Genomic DNA, 17,671 nt, shown 5'->3' on the forward strand with positions numbered 1-17,671 from the left:
TCCGCTCTCAGAGCCCAGGTGGCAGCTGGCTGCTCCCGAGGGGAAGCGTAGCCGTGCTGGGCACAGCCCAGACTGGAGGCATTGGCCGTCTGGAGTCTGCCCAGGAGCAGAGGAAGGCCAGGGGCAGCCCAGGGCCGGTGGCCTGGCTGAGGATTCCTACTCTTGTGCCGGCTGCCCTGTGACTCCTGGCAAAGGGCAGCAGTGTGTGCAGCACTCTGGGCAGCGGCGCAGGGAGCCGGGCTGCTGGGCAGGCTGGAGCACAGGGCAGCGTCCTTCAGGCACGGCACTTCTGCCAGGGCAACCCAGGCCAGCCTGAGGCACTGACAGCTTGGCAGCTCACATCTGCAGGAGCCAGTGCCTCCCACAGTTCTGCCAGGAAGCGCCTGCAGGCCTGCAGTTCTGCCCTGAGCCACAGCAAAGGTGTGAAATGCAGAGTGTTTTGCAGAAATATTCAGGCCCACCAGGCCAGCCTGCTTTGTGCTCTCTGGCGCACAGCAAGCACTGTGCAGTGCCGCTCTGAGCTGCTGGGAGAGAGGTGTTAGAAATAAAAAAACTCTTAGTTACCACTAAGTGGAGACAAAGTCATTAAAGCAAAAGAGAACCTTCTTCTTAGTAAGGATTCAACTGAGCCCTCTGTGTATCTCTGTCTCCTGAGAGCTGAACATACACACACACCAACACAATGCTGCTTTTGATTGCTTTTCCCAGCCTCAGGTGATCCCTGTCCCCTTCCCCTTTGGCTGGGTGCTAGGCAACTTACATTCTCTCCTGACAGCCTACTTTTCTGTCCCCTCTCCTCTTCTCCTACCTCTCTTTTATTCTGGTGTTCAACCCTGACCCTTTTCCAGCTCACAGCAACACCCAAGAAATTAACTGGAACAAATGCAAACCAGAACTAACACCACCTAGCACCAACAGCTTTCATTCTTTTTTCTAATAACCTTTTGGCTGCAGCAAAATATTACCTCCTAGCTTTCTGAGGGAATCATGAGCCTAATTTCAACATGTTTTTGGGATGATGATGCATCTTCAGTGAATAGGTTTTCTTTTGGGAAGGGTATAAGGACATGAGTTCAAGGCTGCAGGACAAACCAGTTTTTGTTAGTTAAAAATTTTCATTATGACCTTCCCATGCCTAGTTTTTAACCTTTCTGTAATATCAAATGACCTCAGTTCTGTGATTATTACATCTGCATACTAGCTGCAAAAACCCAACATTAAAAGCCATGGTAATATTTTGGTTGAAAAATAAGAAAACGTGCAAATTAATATTTCAGTGATAGCAGTGCCAGACCTTTTAGGTTTAATCCTATTCGTGCTATTTTCAGAAACCTGCTCTTGACTTCAATAGGAGCTGGCATGAGTGCTTAACCATGAATAAATATGGAAGGTAGTTGTTAGTGATTTTCAGCATGAAAATTATTTTATAGACACTGTAAACAGAAGTGACAGGTGGCAAATAGTCAGAAAACTCTGCAACTTAAAACCTGCTGATGAAGCACTTCTGTGTCTACAGACCTAGCCTTCAAACACCTCTCAAAGATCTGTGGAGTTCATGGGAACCTCTAGTGCCTTTATTTATAGTACCTTTAGTTATAAAGGTGTAAATTTTAATTTAAAGCTGTGAACAGAAAGAGAATATTTAACCAGATGCAATGTCTTTAGACACTGCAATCAAGGTTTTCTTTTGCTCTACCATACTCCAATGTATTTGGGAAAATAATCTTTATGCAAACCTGTGTGTCAGTGTAGTTAATCACAGTGGTATTGTGTGGATGGATGTACATACAAAGTCTTGAGACAGAAAATATAAGTTCAGACCTTGTTAATACTTACTAATAGACTAGGAGTGCTTTGATTGATCTGATCTGGTGGGGTTCCAGTATCTCTTATTTTCAGGCAGTCTGTAAGATAGAACTCTCTACCTCACACATAAAGTAGGTGTTCTGTCAAACAAACAAAACAAAACGGCTTGAGACAATTCGAAGTTTTTTGATAATTATAGCCCATGCCTTGTTTGTGTATAGTGACTGTTTAGTGAATTAGCACTCCCAAAAGACAGATTTGGATGCAGCAGTGGGGAACAAAGTGACACAGACCCCCTCATGCATCCAAAGGAGATCCCTTTATTGTAAACATGGCACACTTTTTATGCCTTTAGTCTCAACCTGACATAACTGAAACCAAACCGAGACCTAACAGAACTGAACAGAAAGAAGGCACCCATTGGCTGGTGCTCCCAAATGTCAGAGATGAGCTTGCTGCCAAGCCCCGGGATTGACTGCCAGGGGCTTCCCCCAGTCAGATCTCTTAGGAAGCTGCAAGCATTTCACCGGCCAGATGCCGAGGGGGTGTGCAGTTCAGACCAATGAGAATATGCAGACTGGGTCTTTCAAATGTTCTGTATGAGGGGTAGGCTGGGAAATAAACCCTCTCTGTGCCACACAAACCTTGAGGCTGAGTGATCTCTGTCTCCTGCACCCACAATCCCCAGACATGACCTAACACGTGGTGAACCCCAGAGTGATAAGAACTCAGAAGCACAGAGCAAAGGAGACACATGGCGTTAGAGCTGGAAATCGGTGTACAATCAGATTGCAAGCAGCGTAAGAGCTGGGAAATGGTGTGGGAACCAGATTACAAGAGCAACAGGCCCAAATTGGTGTTTGGAACTGGAGAAATACAGCCTGGGAGCTGGGAATGGTGACAGAACTGATATGCTGAAAACCTGGGACTTTGCTAAGTAGCATAAAGTGCTGCGAGGTTTCTAGCCCTGTATTTGTGGACTGGAATCACTTAGGAGACCATGGGAGCTTGGATGTCAGGACCAGAAAACTCTGTAACGAAGGTACTGATTTTCTTCCTTCAAAGAAGAGAAATAAACCACGATGAGCGAGCTCTACAAGCTTTATTCACATGGTGCGAAAACCATGAGCTGCACATATCAAAAGGCGATGCTTTAGATTTGCCCTTTTGGGAGAGGGCTGGACAAAATATATTTGAGGCAGTCTCATTTGGCGATGATGCAGCCATCGGTATTATAAAACCATGGACACTTGTTCTGGACTTATTAAAGAACTGGATTATGAAAGGCAAAGGGGGAAGGGCAGCAGTGCAGCCGCCTCTTCGTTCCACCCTGTGTGCGAGCTGGCATTGCCGCGGGAGCCGGCAGGCCCCGGCCGCTGTGAAAACGTGCTCTGCTACTGGGACTGTGGCTGACCAATGTGGAGCGGGTGTGGGAACCAGCACAGCCCCAGAGAGTGGGGGAATCCCAGAAAACGGAGACCATCCGGGGGCTGCCCGAGCCAAGGACACCGATGTCGTCCAGAGGGCCGGTGGCGCCGATTGCACAATCCAGACACGTGGAGAGACGGCGGCCGCCGGCAGCCGACCCGGGCGGGCACACCACGCCGCCCTGCCCTGGGGGAGCAGACCATGTGGGGAATGCTTCTGCTCCCCCCCGGGGACACCATGCCATGCAGCCGCTCCGAGCCCTCCCGGGTTACAGGGGAATTCCGCAGCCATTACACCGTGCCAGGCAGCCACTGAGATCGCCCCCCACCATTCGCACCGGGGCCGCCGCAATTCCCATCACCACGGAAACCGAGTGGGCTGGCTCCAAAGTCAGCCCTCCCTGGAGCCCGGCGTGTCTGCATCGGGAGTGGCCCTGCCCCCAAGCCTGCCTCCAAGGTCGGATCTGAGAAGAGCTGCAGACACCAAAGCCAGAAGCAGAGTGTGGGAAAAGCCCCTGTGGGGGCCCAACCCACAAAATACAGTGGAAAGAAGCATGCCAGGGTGTGGGGCCGTGTCAGCAATAGCAAGCAAGCCGTCCTGAAAAGATGCTGCTGGCCACATGCTATGGCCATTTCACAGCAGCTGAGAGAGGGCCACTTTCTCACCAAGTCCAAGAGAAAGCCAACATTGCCCTACAAAGCTTTTCAAATCAAGGCTGTCATGTTTCAAAAACTCTAATAAACACACTGAAGGGTTATCACACAAAAGTTAGAAAAATGTACAACTGTTTGTAAAATATGCCTTAGAGTTCATAGTACAATACTCATTATGACTGTTTGCGATTGTTAGGACCAAAATCAATAGGCCTGTGATTGGGAAAATGTGCTATTTCTTCTTCAGGCAATAACTGCTGTGCATCAAGGAAGCCTTAGTGTGTCTATTAATATGTGTTTTCCTAGTATTCCTACTAATTATTATTGCCTTGTTTCAAGAAGGATGGTTAAGCTCCAAGGGATATCCACTAAAATACTCATTAAAAAAAAAAAAATCAATTTGTCATAACCAAATTACTGTTGCAAAGTTCTTTCACTGAAGTTCTACCACTTGTCATCATTTTGTCCTAGATTGCAAGATAATGTGTGTATTCTATTTGCCATCTGTTAGAGGTGTGGCTCTGTTATCTTCTCTTAACTGGGCAGTTTTCTTTATCTCTTCCATGACCAATCCTCCCTCTGGGGACACATCTGTGTTAATGGGCCATTGAGTGCCACAGCATGACTGATAAAACTACATCATCCCACACTGTGAGAAGCTCTGCCCAGAGGGAGGAGCCAAGCATTCCTAACTGGATATCATCTGAGATTTTGGACACCAGGACAGCCTTTTTCACTGGATTCCCAGAGGAGCAGCTGCCTTTTCCACTGGATTCCCAGAGGAAGACCAGGCCCATCCACACCACCACTGGGTCATCAGAGGATGACTACACCTTTCTACAGGATCACTGCTTCAACAGAACCACACCTGACACTCCAGGAGGACGGCAGCCACCATTCCAATTGGACTGCTACCAAACCCCTGACCAACAGGGTGTCTGTTGGAGTGTTGGAGGACACAAGGCAGATGATGGACTTTGGACCGGGTTAACATAAGAGATTTGATAACAGGATGCCTTGGCAAAAGCAAATGGAACTTTGAAAATTAGACTTAGATTGCAAGAAGATTAAATCAAAGAGGTTTACCAGAAAAAGAAAATCCCATTAAACTCTGCAAGCAGGAGATGTTGTTATATGCATAAGTTTGTGTATGTGATTTTAACCTAATCATTGTAGTACACATGACTAGTCTCCCTGAAGTAGTATATAATATAAAAGTGTTTGTATCCCACAATAAAATTGGATTCTATCACTGAGTCAGTCTTCCGTCTCTCTCCATCGCTGACAGGTGTCAGGTTGTATTCTGACTCTGGCAGTGTTGTTTTGTATTACTGCATTGTTTATTTGACTTTTATTTTCTTCCCTAATAAAGAACTGTTGTTCCTGCTCCCGCATCTTTGCCTGAGAGGCTCCCTTAATTTCAAAACTACAACAATTTGTAAGGAGGGGTTTCACATTTTCCATTTCAGTGGAGGTTTCTGCCTTCCTCAGCAGACATCTGTCATTTCAAACCAAACACATTTTAAAAGTTAAAAGTCATCTATTAAATCACTAACAAAATGTATAACTTTTAACAAGGGGAGAAGGGTGGATTGCTTGCACTGTTATTCATGTCTAAAGTTTTCGTGCACTAGATATTAGTAAAAGTTTGTTTTTAAAGTATAAATACAAAAAACCTCCCCCAACCAAGCTCATGATCCTGATCAAGCCATGAACTTGGCTGGTAAAGAAAAATATATTATTAAACCTAGATTCTCTTTTTCCATTGAGAGAAATGAAAAAAGCCTCATCCAGAAGAGGTTTTTCTCAGGTTCTCATAGTGAAAAAGAGACTCAGGCAGAGCTCAAAACCCATGTTTTGTCCTTATTTTTATTTATTATACAAAGAAAAAAGGGGAAAAAGGGGTTGTTGTGAAGGTACGTCTTTGACTCTTAAGTAAATAATATAACAGTATAATAACCCTATGATATTCAGCTGCCTAAAATACACTTCAGTGGAAACCACAGACAAGCATCCTGAAGTCTACCCACCTCATGGACAGTTCATATAAGAACTTGATTTGTTTACAATCTATTCCTTAAAATATTAGACCACATCCTATTGTAACTGGTCCTGTTAAAAAAGCTGTCTCCCACTTTCTTCAAAGCCACCCTGAAGTTTTGGGAAGTGGAGCTAAAGTCTTCCTGGGGCCTGTTCTTCACAAAGCTGAATAACTCCATGTCCCTCCACATTTCCTGAGAGGAGAGCATTGCTGGCCAGGGGTCTGTGTCAATCCATGAACGGGATGGGAATGCTGAGGAACGCACCTCGAGCTGTTTGTTTTCCAGCTGTTTGGTTTCCACTCTCATTACATGGTTATGACAATGGGAAGATGCCAGCAGCTCATGGCCCCGGCAGCACACAAAGAACTTAATGTTACTTTACCTTAAAAAAGTAAACTTTTTTGACCAATCCCACAAAGCAAAAGCATATTGACAATAGTTCTATCTAACCCCTAGAAGCACAGGTACCTTTTGTTCAAACAATGCTTGCTAATTTGGAATGAAATACCCATTGTAAGCCTTAAAGTACAATGCACAGAGCTCCATTATTAAGCTCAGAAGTTCCTAATATCTCACTAGATATACTTTTCTGTAGCTTAGGGAGTTATTCTAGCCAAGCGTTACTACAAAGACCATTGTTCCATTTGTCCTTACTTTTTTACGTCTTATGTAATTTTGCTGCAGACTTATGGCTGCTGATTAGCTCTAATCGCAGTTCTTATGTCTTTGAGCCCTGCCTTTTGCAGCTTTCCCAAAACCTTCTGATTTTAAGGATTCCCACAATTCTCCCTCTCGGTTTGACTAAAAAAACCCTTCATAACCGTGTCATTTATTAACTGCCTTGCGTTTCATAGCTGTACTATAGTATATCGGCTTTTTACTTGCTTAAAGCATCCTTTTTGCTCACATTAAGCCTTGCTATTTTACAACACAGCAATTTTAATGTTGTGAAAGTCCAGTCAGTTCAAAGGGCATAAGTCATGTCTGATAGCAATTACAAGTCATTGTCAGAAGAAGTCTCACCTGTTCCAAGGTCTTAATTCAAAACCTTCTTCTATGTCAATACCTTCATCCACCATCTCTGTAAGATTTTGCGAACTCTCTGTGAATCCATTTCCTACCTATGTCTCTTATATGCTAAACACTTCTTTGATAGTTTTGTCCATCATTTGTGGCACACACTGAGGTATGCAAGGTATTACTACAGTATCACTGCCAAAACACCCAACACATATAGACCTATTTTACTAAGTTCCCTTTGTCAAGGTGCAAGGCTCCATCCTAGGAACAAATCATCTAACCAGGATCCAGCATCTTCTTTAATTGGAGCTGTCAAGTCTGTCAGCTTTTGTATACTTTTGTGGATGGATTCAGAATGATCAGACAGGTTCATGCAACACAATCCACAAATTCCTCACAACCATGTCCATGTGCCAGGAAAAAGAAAAAATCAACAGCTGTTCTATTTCAAAGGGTAGCATGCCCAACAATCTTAACATCTGTTTAACAGTGATATTAAACAGATGTTAACATCTGTTTAATATCACTGTGTTATTGCAGTGATATTGGCATTAGTTTGTTAAATTGTTAAACAATTAAAAACAACCAACATCAGTGTATCATTCAATTTTGCTCCATTCTTTTCGTGAGCTAATTTTTGGCAAAAGAACCTCCCATATCTTCCTCAATTTAAAAACTTTGCTTTTGACCTTTAATAAAAACTTCACTTTTGAAAACCCAATAGAGGGGATCTATAACGTCACAAAACAAAAACCACACTTTTGCCAAAAAAGCTCTACAAAACCAACAATTGACACATTTATAAACAGCATAAAATCAGAGTTTGCAGGTCCCAGCAATGAACAAGGAATGTCAGGTGTGACACGTGATCCCTCTATTCAGCTCACGTCTGTGTACTTGCTTCTACAGTCTTGGACTCATCAACACCTTCTGGGGTGTGATATGGTTTGATGTTTTTCACTGGGACCCACTTAATTCCTGCACCTGTAGAGACAGAAGCATACCCTTTGCCCCAAGTGGTTAATCAGAAAGGACCTTCAATTTGTCCTGTCCCAGGGTTTCTAATTAAAACAGGGGGATTTTCTTTTCGTTGCGCCTGAGTGTTATTTGAAAAATGCCTAAAAATTGGTGGATCAGGTTCTGCAACAGAGCAGTTCAAGAAATGAAAAATATATAAAGCTTTGTTCAATCTCATCTGTGGTGTGATCTCTACTCCCCCCCTCATTCTTGATCAAGAATGTGTTCTAATGTCTGATGTGTCCTCTCAACAATTGCTTGACTTGTGGGAGAATGGTGACAAACAGTCCAATCCTTTAAAAATGTGGCCAATTTTTGAGATATGTATGTGGGACCATTGCAGATTTTTACTTTTTGGGGCACACCCAATGAAGCAAAAGCTTGCAAAAAATGTTGACAAGCACAATTACCTGTTTCACCTGTGTGAAGAGAAGCAAAACCTGCACCAGAGAATGTGTCTACTGAAAAATGAGTATTTTTAAATTTACCAAAGGAAAGGTATTTAGTGATATCCATTTGCCATAACTGCAGGCTCTGCAAACACTGCGGGTTGACCGCTCCTGTAGAAACAGGAGGCTGCACAAGCTGGCAGTCAGGGCAAGTACTGATGATAGCTTTAGCCTGACTTTTAGAAATTTGAAAGATTTGCACAAGTGCTTGCACATTTGAGTGAAAAAAGACATGACTCAGTTTTGCTTGTTCAAAAATGTTTTGCAGAGTGTTTGAAATAACCATTCCCAGTTTGTCTGCTCTCGCATTTTCTTCCACTAAAAATCCAGGAAGTGAAGAATGAGCCCTGATGTGAGAAACAAAATATGGATTAGTTCTATAATGCAATGATGTATAAAGACAGGGAAGCCAACAATATAAAGTGTCATTACTAACATCCTTTAGAACTGATCCTTCTAATCTTTTAACCACATTAGCAACAGAATCTCTGATTAAATTAAAAGGTTGTGGGAAGAGCTGAAAAGCCTGAACCACAGCAGCAAGCTCAACAATCTGAGGTGATCCTTCTATTATTAGAAAATCTGATTCCCAGGTTTTAGATGTTTGGTTCAACCAAATTACAACTGATTTATGACTTTTCCCAGATCCATCAGGGAAGAGAGTTATTGCATTTAAAGGTTCCTCACTTAACATAGGTTCCTCTCTAAAACTCAATTTTGCTTGCAATAATTTGTGAGCCACATAAGGAACAGAACAAATACCTGTAAAATTTAATAATGCATATTGTAAATCATCAGAATTTTGCATTGCCCAATCAAGAGAATCTTTTTTTCAGTGGTAAATAGATAACTGCAAATTCTTGACTTGCTAAACTGAACAATCTTGTTCTGGCCTTAATGACAATTTGTGCTATCATCCCTAACACTGTAAAACTAGTCTTTGGAACCTGTAGGGAAGAAAAACCCATTCTATTCTCAACAAAGGATATCGCTCAGAAAGGTCCCATTGAAAAATGAGACCATAAAGTCACATTTTTAATGTGACATTTTTAAAGAAAGAAGTCCAGGCTGAAGAGGTCCCATGTCTTCAGTCACTCCATTCATCTTCCTCAGGTCATGAAGCAACCTCCAGGAGCCCGATGTCTTCTTGTGGATGAGGAATATTGGTGAATTCCAGGGACTATTCATGGGTGTGATGTGATCTTGGACCTGTAATTGCTCCTTTACCAATCTCTTAAGGATATTTAATTTTTTCTCTGTTAAAGGCCATTGATCAATCCTTATAGGATTATTGTGTGGCAGGGGGCCCTCGAATGGGGGGAATAATGTGCATTGACTCCATGACTGCAGAAGGCTGAGCAATTGCTTTATTGAGCTATACTATATTATAGTATAGTACAGGCTGAATAATTGCTTTATTAAGCTATGCTATATTATATTACACTACTACACTATACTACTAGGAAAAACCCATCTCCATTGCCAGCCAGTCCAACACACTGGATCCAACTGGTCAAGGAATCCAACACCAGCACTAGAGTCCAATTAGGAAACTACCTTTTGGTAAACAACCTCCAGAACACATTCCACATGTGCACAACAACAGGTGCAAAGATTAAGAGAAGAATTGTTTTCTCTGAGCTTTCTCACAGCTTCTCAGGAAAATCCTGGCAGAGAATGAAGTCTCTTTCTGTCCACAGAATATGCGAATACCACAAGAGGATGATCGGATTTCCAGTTCAGGTTTAAAGTGGTAGGTTTTGATGTGGTTTGCTCCCTTCCCTGATGGTGAGAAGCTTCTGAACAACAAAACAACAGCTTCTGAACAACAACACTGTGGCTGTCCCTTCTTCAGGAGCTCTGCTTTAGACTGTGTTTTCTTTTTTTCTCTCATCACTCCTGTATCTGATACAGAAGAACAGGTAGTGTTGGCACAGTAACCAGCTGCCCCAGGAGCCCTGCCAAGAAAGGCACAGGAGCAGAGCTCCAAGTTCTTGGCAGTAGGGTTATAAATAAAGTTAGCTTTTGTAGGTGGGGCCATGAATTGTTAATTAATGCAATAAATTGTTACACTTAATTTACGTAATAAGTTATAGAGTAATAAGTTATGGAGTTAAATGTGCTGAAATAGGAATGCATGCCCAGTAGAGTGGGGGTGGTGAGATCTGGGTGAGGGAATTTTCTAGAAAACTGCCTCATGACATTAATATGAAACATGATTGCAAGAGCAGCCAGCCAATGAAGCCTCGGAACTCTGGAATGATTGGCCAGAGATGCACCATCTTATGGAGCAACCAACAACCAAGACAAGGAGCAAGCAACAGGTGGATTGAGAGCGCATCACTCCTGTGGCTTTAAGAGACTTTAAAAGCCCTGGGTGCTGAGCACCTGGGTCTTTCTGCCCAGCCCGTGTCCAAGGAAACACCCTGTGCAGCACGCAGCATTGTTAGCTTGGAACTCGGACTTGCCGCCCAGGTCCCAGGCTCACCCTGGGCTCTCCTCTGAGCTTGTCATGACTTTCAATAAACAGGCCCTAGCCTTTGGAAAGATCTTGGCTTCATTTTGCCAATTTCACTCAGGAGTGAGACTATTAAGACAGGGTGGCCAAACAAACTTTCTGCTTGTGTTGGGTTTTCACCAGCTATCGGTCACGCGAGTTTTTCAACTAGAAAATATTCTCTGCTTAATCATGACTCCTGTCACAAAGTGTTAACTATACAAATCTAGCACACAAATTCCACACTGAGAGGAGCTAGAAATAAATTTATACTTCTTGTACTAGAGCAATTACTTTCATCTATACTACAACACTTCTCTTTCAGCCAAACGAGGTTGCCACATAAAGGAAGGAGGTCAAGGGCTTCTCTTTTCTTGGCCACTTTTTTCCTATTCTTTTTGCATTGTTTTGCCCTGTGGCCTCATCACAAACCAATATGGAATGAGATTGGTTTGCTGGACAGCAAGCTGGCACCTGATGAAAATAAACTGAATGAATGTGGAAAGCGGAAAATGGAGTGAAATTTCTTACATGGAGAAATAATTAAACTGTGTTAACTGTGCTATTGGACCTCTTAAAAAAAAAACAGACCAAAAAGTCACTATGGCCTTCAGAATCCATTACGACACAGAGTAGAATACATAGAAACAAATAATGTTAAAAAAAACGCTTTTCTTTGACTACATTAAACAAATGTTAGTGGTGGAACATCAGTTACTGCATTCACCTACTACATGAAGAGAGCTGTCACATGCATGTGATATAGAAAACACCCACCCACTCCTTCTGAAATACCCACAGGCCCACTTTTGAGCAACTAGTGACATGTGCTCTGTATGCATGACTACTCTGCAGTCAGGTTTCTTGTGTGCCATCAGGATGCCTATTAAAGATGGAGATCATAAAAGGATTAAGGAGTCTGTCACATGTATTGTTTTCTGCTGTAGTTCTAGCCTGAGGGATTAGTCGGTGTAAACAGCTCAAGATCTCCACATTTTCCAGATGAGTCCGTGAAAAGAAAACAGTCATGAGAGCATCCAATATGAAACTCAGAAACAAACATGATTGAAGGCTGTCCTGACTTGCAAAATGGTTGGTGCTGGTTTGCACTGTTGGAAACTCCTTGCTCTATGGAACCTCTTGTTCCTGACAATGAAGTCTGTCATTCCTGAGTAACAACAGGCTCACACTTCCACAGCAAAAAGGTACCATCACAGCACCTAGGTGTATTTCCAGTCAATCACAGACAATTTATATCTCAATAAGCCATTCTGAAAGCTTCCTTATACATTTTACATCTTATTAAAAAACTGTAGTATTTGTTTAAATAATTTAACTTTGGAGACAGGAAGTTTTAGGAGTGACTCTCACAGCTGATGTTCTTTAAGTTGCTTGCAGCTGGTTACTGCATAAAGCAAGCTGCTGAGATGGATGTCAGGTCCCAATATCCCTAAAGATTGGTAGATGATCTGGGTCCCAAGTGCAAAATCAGCATTCAAATGTCACGTATTATTCAAAGCATCAGATATTTAAAGTATGAAAAGACAGAGTTAGCTGCTTCTCTAACAAAAAGAGTTTCCTCTCTGATGGGCTGGAGATGATTTAAACAATTTAGAAGTTATTTAGAAATCACTTGGGGTGATTTAAACAGAACTCTCCACAGCTCTCCCACAGCTTTCTGAAATATAGAAATAGTATTTAATCTATGCAGGCATTTGTAAAGAAAAAAAGAATTTCTTATGTTCAATAAACAGAAATTCATTTCTTCATTATTCATAAAAGTCATCCTAATTTTACAGAACAATGAAAGTAAAATCAGAAAAATATGCTTCTATTTACAATGCAATTTTTAGAAATCCTTTCTCTGCTAAGTGGTATTTGATGGGATTTTTTAACTCTTTCACCTGCACTTTCAGAATGCAGTCTGCTCAGAATAGTGAGCGAGTTTCTCCTAATTCAAGAAGCTGCTCACCTGCAGAGCATTGACAACTGCCTTTGTGAAATCCAGTATGAATTCACTTGTGAAAGTCAATTAGAATTTGGTATTTGGTTAGAGATTCTTATGCACACAACATCCAGACACCTTGCCAGTCAGAGTGTCTCAATACGGATGTGCACAGATTTATTTTACTTGCAATTTGTTTCTTTACCTTATCACAGAATGAGATCCCTACCAACATAGGAACAAATTAAATCCCTTGCCCTTCAGCACTAGGGGTATTCAGCCCTCTGCTGTCATTTTTTAGCAGCCTGCTGATTTCCTGCTTGTAGATAATTGTATTACAATATGCCAGAAACCCATCACAGAAGTAGTGTAAAGCATCTCAGTACTTCTGTTTCCCTTCTTTCTAAGGAATGCAAATTGATTCCTCCACCCCTCCTTGCACTCCTTTGACATCCACTACAGCTGCTCCTTGTCACATCTTATGGGCACACAAGGAGCATGACACAGCTGACACAGCTTCCAGCAGTGCAAACACAAAGTGCATAAAGTTTTTGTTGTCTGGTAAGTAACTTACCATGGCAATCATGATGTAGATTACAAACAAACAAACAAAACAAACAAACAAACAACAACAACAACAAAAAAAAAGCTGAGAAGATATTATAGATTTCCATAGATCAGAAAAACAAATAATCAAAACAAAGAAATGTAAAAAATAGATAGACTGGAACTCTTAAGCTATCAAGAGACCAGAAAATTTTAAAAAACAAACAACAAACAAATCAATGCTAGTCAAGACTTTTTTATTCTCTGTTCCTCCCTTTTCGAGCCCTTCAAGCCCTGAGCTAATAAAGCCCCTCCTTTATAAAGCAATTTGTCCAGCTGATGTTCAGCACAAGATCTGCCGAACTTCATCTACAGGCTCAGAAGATCCAGTGTCCTTTGGCCACTCCCAGTTCCCACTGAAGACGGGACCACCTGCAGAGCAGAGGGGACCAGCTGCAGCTCCAAGCCCAGCTCTTGCTTGTCACAGCTGAGCCTGTGGCAAGCTCCAGGAGCTCCTGCCATCTCCCTCCCTGTTGGCAGCTCCCTCCCTCCAGCCCCCACGCCCTGCCCATCCACGTTTTTCCCTCCCAGTTCACCCCTTTGCTTTGCCTTCCCTTAATAAACACTTTGGCTTTTTCACTTCACCCGTGGTTCCCTCTGTGGAGCTGAAGCAGCACAAATCCTGAGCCCGGGGACACGCAGGGCCCTGCTGCCGTTCTCTTCCACGCCATCGTCTGTGCACGGGCAGAGAGGAACAAGGGCAGCTCAGGCTGCAGAGGTCCCTGTCCTGCTGCTCCAGTTGCACAGCACCATGGAGTTGAAGGTCGTGCTGAGCACGCTGAAGGGAACAAGGACCCTGGGTTTTTGAAGAGCCAGCTTGAGTATGCTCTTCTATGGCAAGCATCCACCAAGGGCAGAGGAGCTTGCCATGCTGGAAGTTCTCCCCAAGAGCTTGCTGAAAGCACAGGAAGGCTCCATGCATACACAGGGACAGGAAGAGGGCAGAACCAGAGACCATGGTGGCCTAACAGTGAGCTCTGGGTGTGCCTCAAAGCAAATGAAGCAGCAGCAGCAGCAGCAGCAGTGCAGTGGCTGTGACTCAGAGGCGCGAGCGTCCCAGTGGCCGCAGCGCTGTCAGGCAGTGCTTGCAGGCTGGGTGCGCTTCTGGCAGCTCTGCTCTCCCCACAAGTGAGGAATCGCAGCCCCTGCCTCAGGCCCACTCAGAAAGCCAACCAAGTGAGACCAGAGGCAGGGGACCCTTCCCAGCTGTCTTGGACATGGCTGCAAAACAGCCGCTGCCTCTTCCTGTGCCCGTGTTTGGGGTGTGCTGAGCCCAGAGCCGGCCAGCTTGTGCTCTGCTGTGCCAGGAGCGCTCTGGGCGGGCAGGAGAAGTGCTGCGTGCACAGCGGAGCGTCCTGCAAGGGGCTGACCAGAGCCTCCTGTGGGAACAGGGCTCCGCTCCCTGGCTGGGAACAGCCTGGTTTTGCTGCCGTGAGCGCAGGCAGGAGTTCAGGCACGTGCAGAGGCAGCGGGCAGCTCGTGTTTGTAGGGGCCCGGGGCTGCGTGCCCAAAGCGACAGGTGGGCGTGGGGAAGGAAGTGACACAGAGCCGGGGGAAGGAAGATGAGCTCGAGCTGGAGCGCCTGTGCTGCAAGGAGCATAAGGAATTCAGCCTTGCCAGGGTTTCTGAAGTGTGTGTTGGTGTATCCCGGGAAATGCAGACATTTGGGGAAGTGCCTTTGGAGGAGAGGAGCTTGATTCTCAAGGAAACTGCTTCCCCAGGAGCCCCCAGTGACGTAGGTGCAGCTGTCTCCCTTTGGCTCCCTGTGCTTTCAGTCCTTGAGGCCCCTTGCACTTGGCAGAGGGGCGTGCAAAGCAACAAATCCATGTAGTGATAGACATTATGTTTTCTTGATGCAGAGTGTGATTTTATAGACTCTCTCTTCTGGTGGAGATGCTCTTTTAATTCTAGTGTGTTGATTATGCCTGTTAATACATATTTTAACTTGCTCTGGCATTCTTCACAAAGAGTAGCTGTCCTTTAGTCTTTGATTTACCTCAGCAAATGTTCAGACATAACTTCAGATATCTGAATTTAGCCCATTTCTCCTCTCACTTCCATTTCAGAGAATGTCATAAATACAGATCTACACACTAAAGTATCCAAGATTTCTGTGCAATAGAAAGATGAGTAAACAGTAGTAGAGCCCAAGCTACATTACCTTTAGCGATTACCAAAGGCACTAGGTATTTAGAAAAGTTTTCCTTCTTTCAGCAATATTATCAATAGATTGTTATAGATACATATTATAATATTCTAATATTGGCTTTTTGCAAATATTAAAATAGATTTTATATGTGTGATGTTAAAGTAACTTTCTTATAAAGATATAGTTTTTATTTCAGTTCTTAATTAGGCTTAGACATAGTAGTGAAATAGCTGATAGAAGTATGCTTGTGTTCAAATGCCTACTTAAATGGGATAACATCCAATGAACATAGAAAGAAGACACCTGCTACAGATGTGCCCACTGTCAGCACTCACTGTCTGAAGATGGTGCGGACCAAGGTCCAAAAATTGGAGGTGGTAAGAATGGACTAAAACCACAACCAAGGAATATGCATGCTCTAAGACACAGGAGGAGCCATGCAAAACAATTCTTGGAACATGTAAACTAAAGTTTGCTATGCATAAGGGTCTATGCATATGCAGCAATCTTCATGCAACACACAGCGTGGGCTTGGCTGAGTGCCCAGATGCATCCAGCCATAATAACCTTTGCGCTATGGTCCTTGTTTCCTGTTGTCCTTTATTAAACTTTATCAGTTTTCATATGTGTTTTTCACATGCATGGACATATTTCTGGCCTGTGTGTTCTTGCTTTGGGGCAGCAATATTGTGTTTGGTGAATTAACGAGATTATTTCACTTAGCGGCTTGCAAGTTGTGGGAAAAGCCCTTTTGTTGATCTCAGACCTAAGACAAACAAAAGAACTGCAAAAAAAATCAGAGATGCCAGCCCGAGGCTACCTGAGGATCCCCCTGTGGTGGCAGGTTTCCAGAAGACACAAGACATGCCCCAGCTGCCAAAGCTGCAGAAGCTGCCAGGCGCTGGGAAAGGCTCCCAGCTGCCCTCCAGCCCTGCCAGTGCCGGGGCAGGGACTGCCCCACTGCACAAGGACACCAAAGGGGCCTGTCCAAAGCAGGGAGCTAAGTCACCTCAGCTGTTACTCAGGTGATTCTAATGATCATCACTGTTCGCTGCTTAGACCCGCCTGGCTCCCAGGCTGGGAATGACCCTTTTCAATGGCTGTGGGTGGGTGTCACCCAGATCTGATGAAAGGAGAGCAGGGCAGCTGCGGCTGGCTCTCCGGGACGGACGCTCTGCGGAGTCTGCGGGAGTTGGCTCTTCCAAGCTGCTAAGGGAAAACTTTGATAAGCATCAGCTTTTGTAGCTGTGGTGGGGTTTGCTTTGCTCCTGGAGAAGGTGGAGAAGCTGTGGAAGAGCACGGGGCTCCCCTTACCTGAGAGGAAACGCGCTCTGATCCTGGCTCAGGCACGGGCTGTACAACCTGCGGCCAGTCCCGTGCTGGTGTGGCTGGAACAGCTGCGCTGCGCTGTGAGCTCAGGAGAATGGAGCTCATGGTAGCTGCTGCCACCCGTGGTTGTGTTTGGAAGCAGAAGGTAGGAACATCAGTCTTCTGTTGTGTTTGACTTTATTGTTATTTAAGATTATAGTAAATACTGAGCATGAGCTGGGGTGCAGATTGTAATTGCTCATCTTTCCGAAGAGCTATATAGATTAACCTGTGCCCTGTTTATTTTTCCTAACTCACCAATTTAATGCAGTGGTTTTATAGTGCATTTTTATTGTTGTAATGTCTGAATGTGGTGGGAGAATATATATGATGTTAGGGTATTTTTGCTTTTGTTTTTTTTCTAATAAAACCACTCTTTTCAGCTTGGTGAAGATGAAATCTGCTTCTGTCCTTGTATAGAGCTATGGGTTTGTTTACATGGCTTCTCCTTCCCTTTTCTGCCTGGGCTTTCTCCCCTGCAGTTTTCAGTAGAAAAGTGAAGCCATAGATGGAATAAATAGACTCCACAATCTGATGTAGTTATGAAGTGGGTCTGTATTGTCAGCACCTGGCACAAGCGAGATAGCTCTCCTGAAAACTTGTGCTCTGAGCCCTGGTCTGAGCTCAATCTTTTATTCACAAAAGTGCTCCATATAGATGACATTGCTCAACCTTTTCATGCATATCCAAC

This window comes from Passer domesticus, chromosome 9 (assembly GCF_036417665.1).
Source record: "Passer domesticus isolate bPasDom1 chromosome 9, bPasDom1.hap1, whole genome shotgun sequence".
Lineage (NCBI taxonomy): Eukaryota > Metazoa > Chordata > Aves > Passeriformes > Passeridae > Passer > Passer domesticus.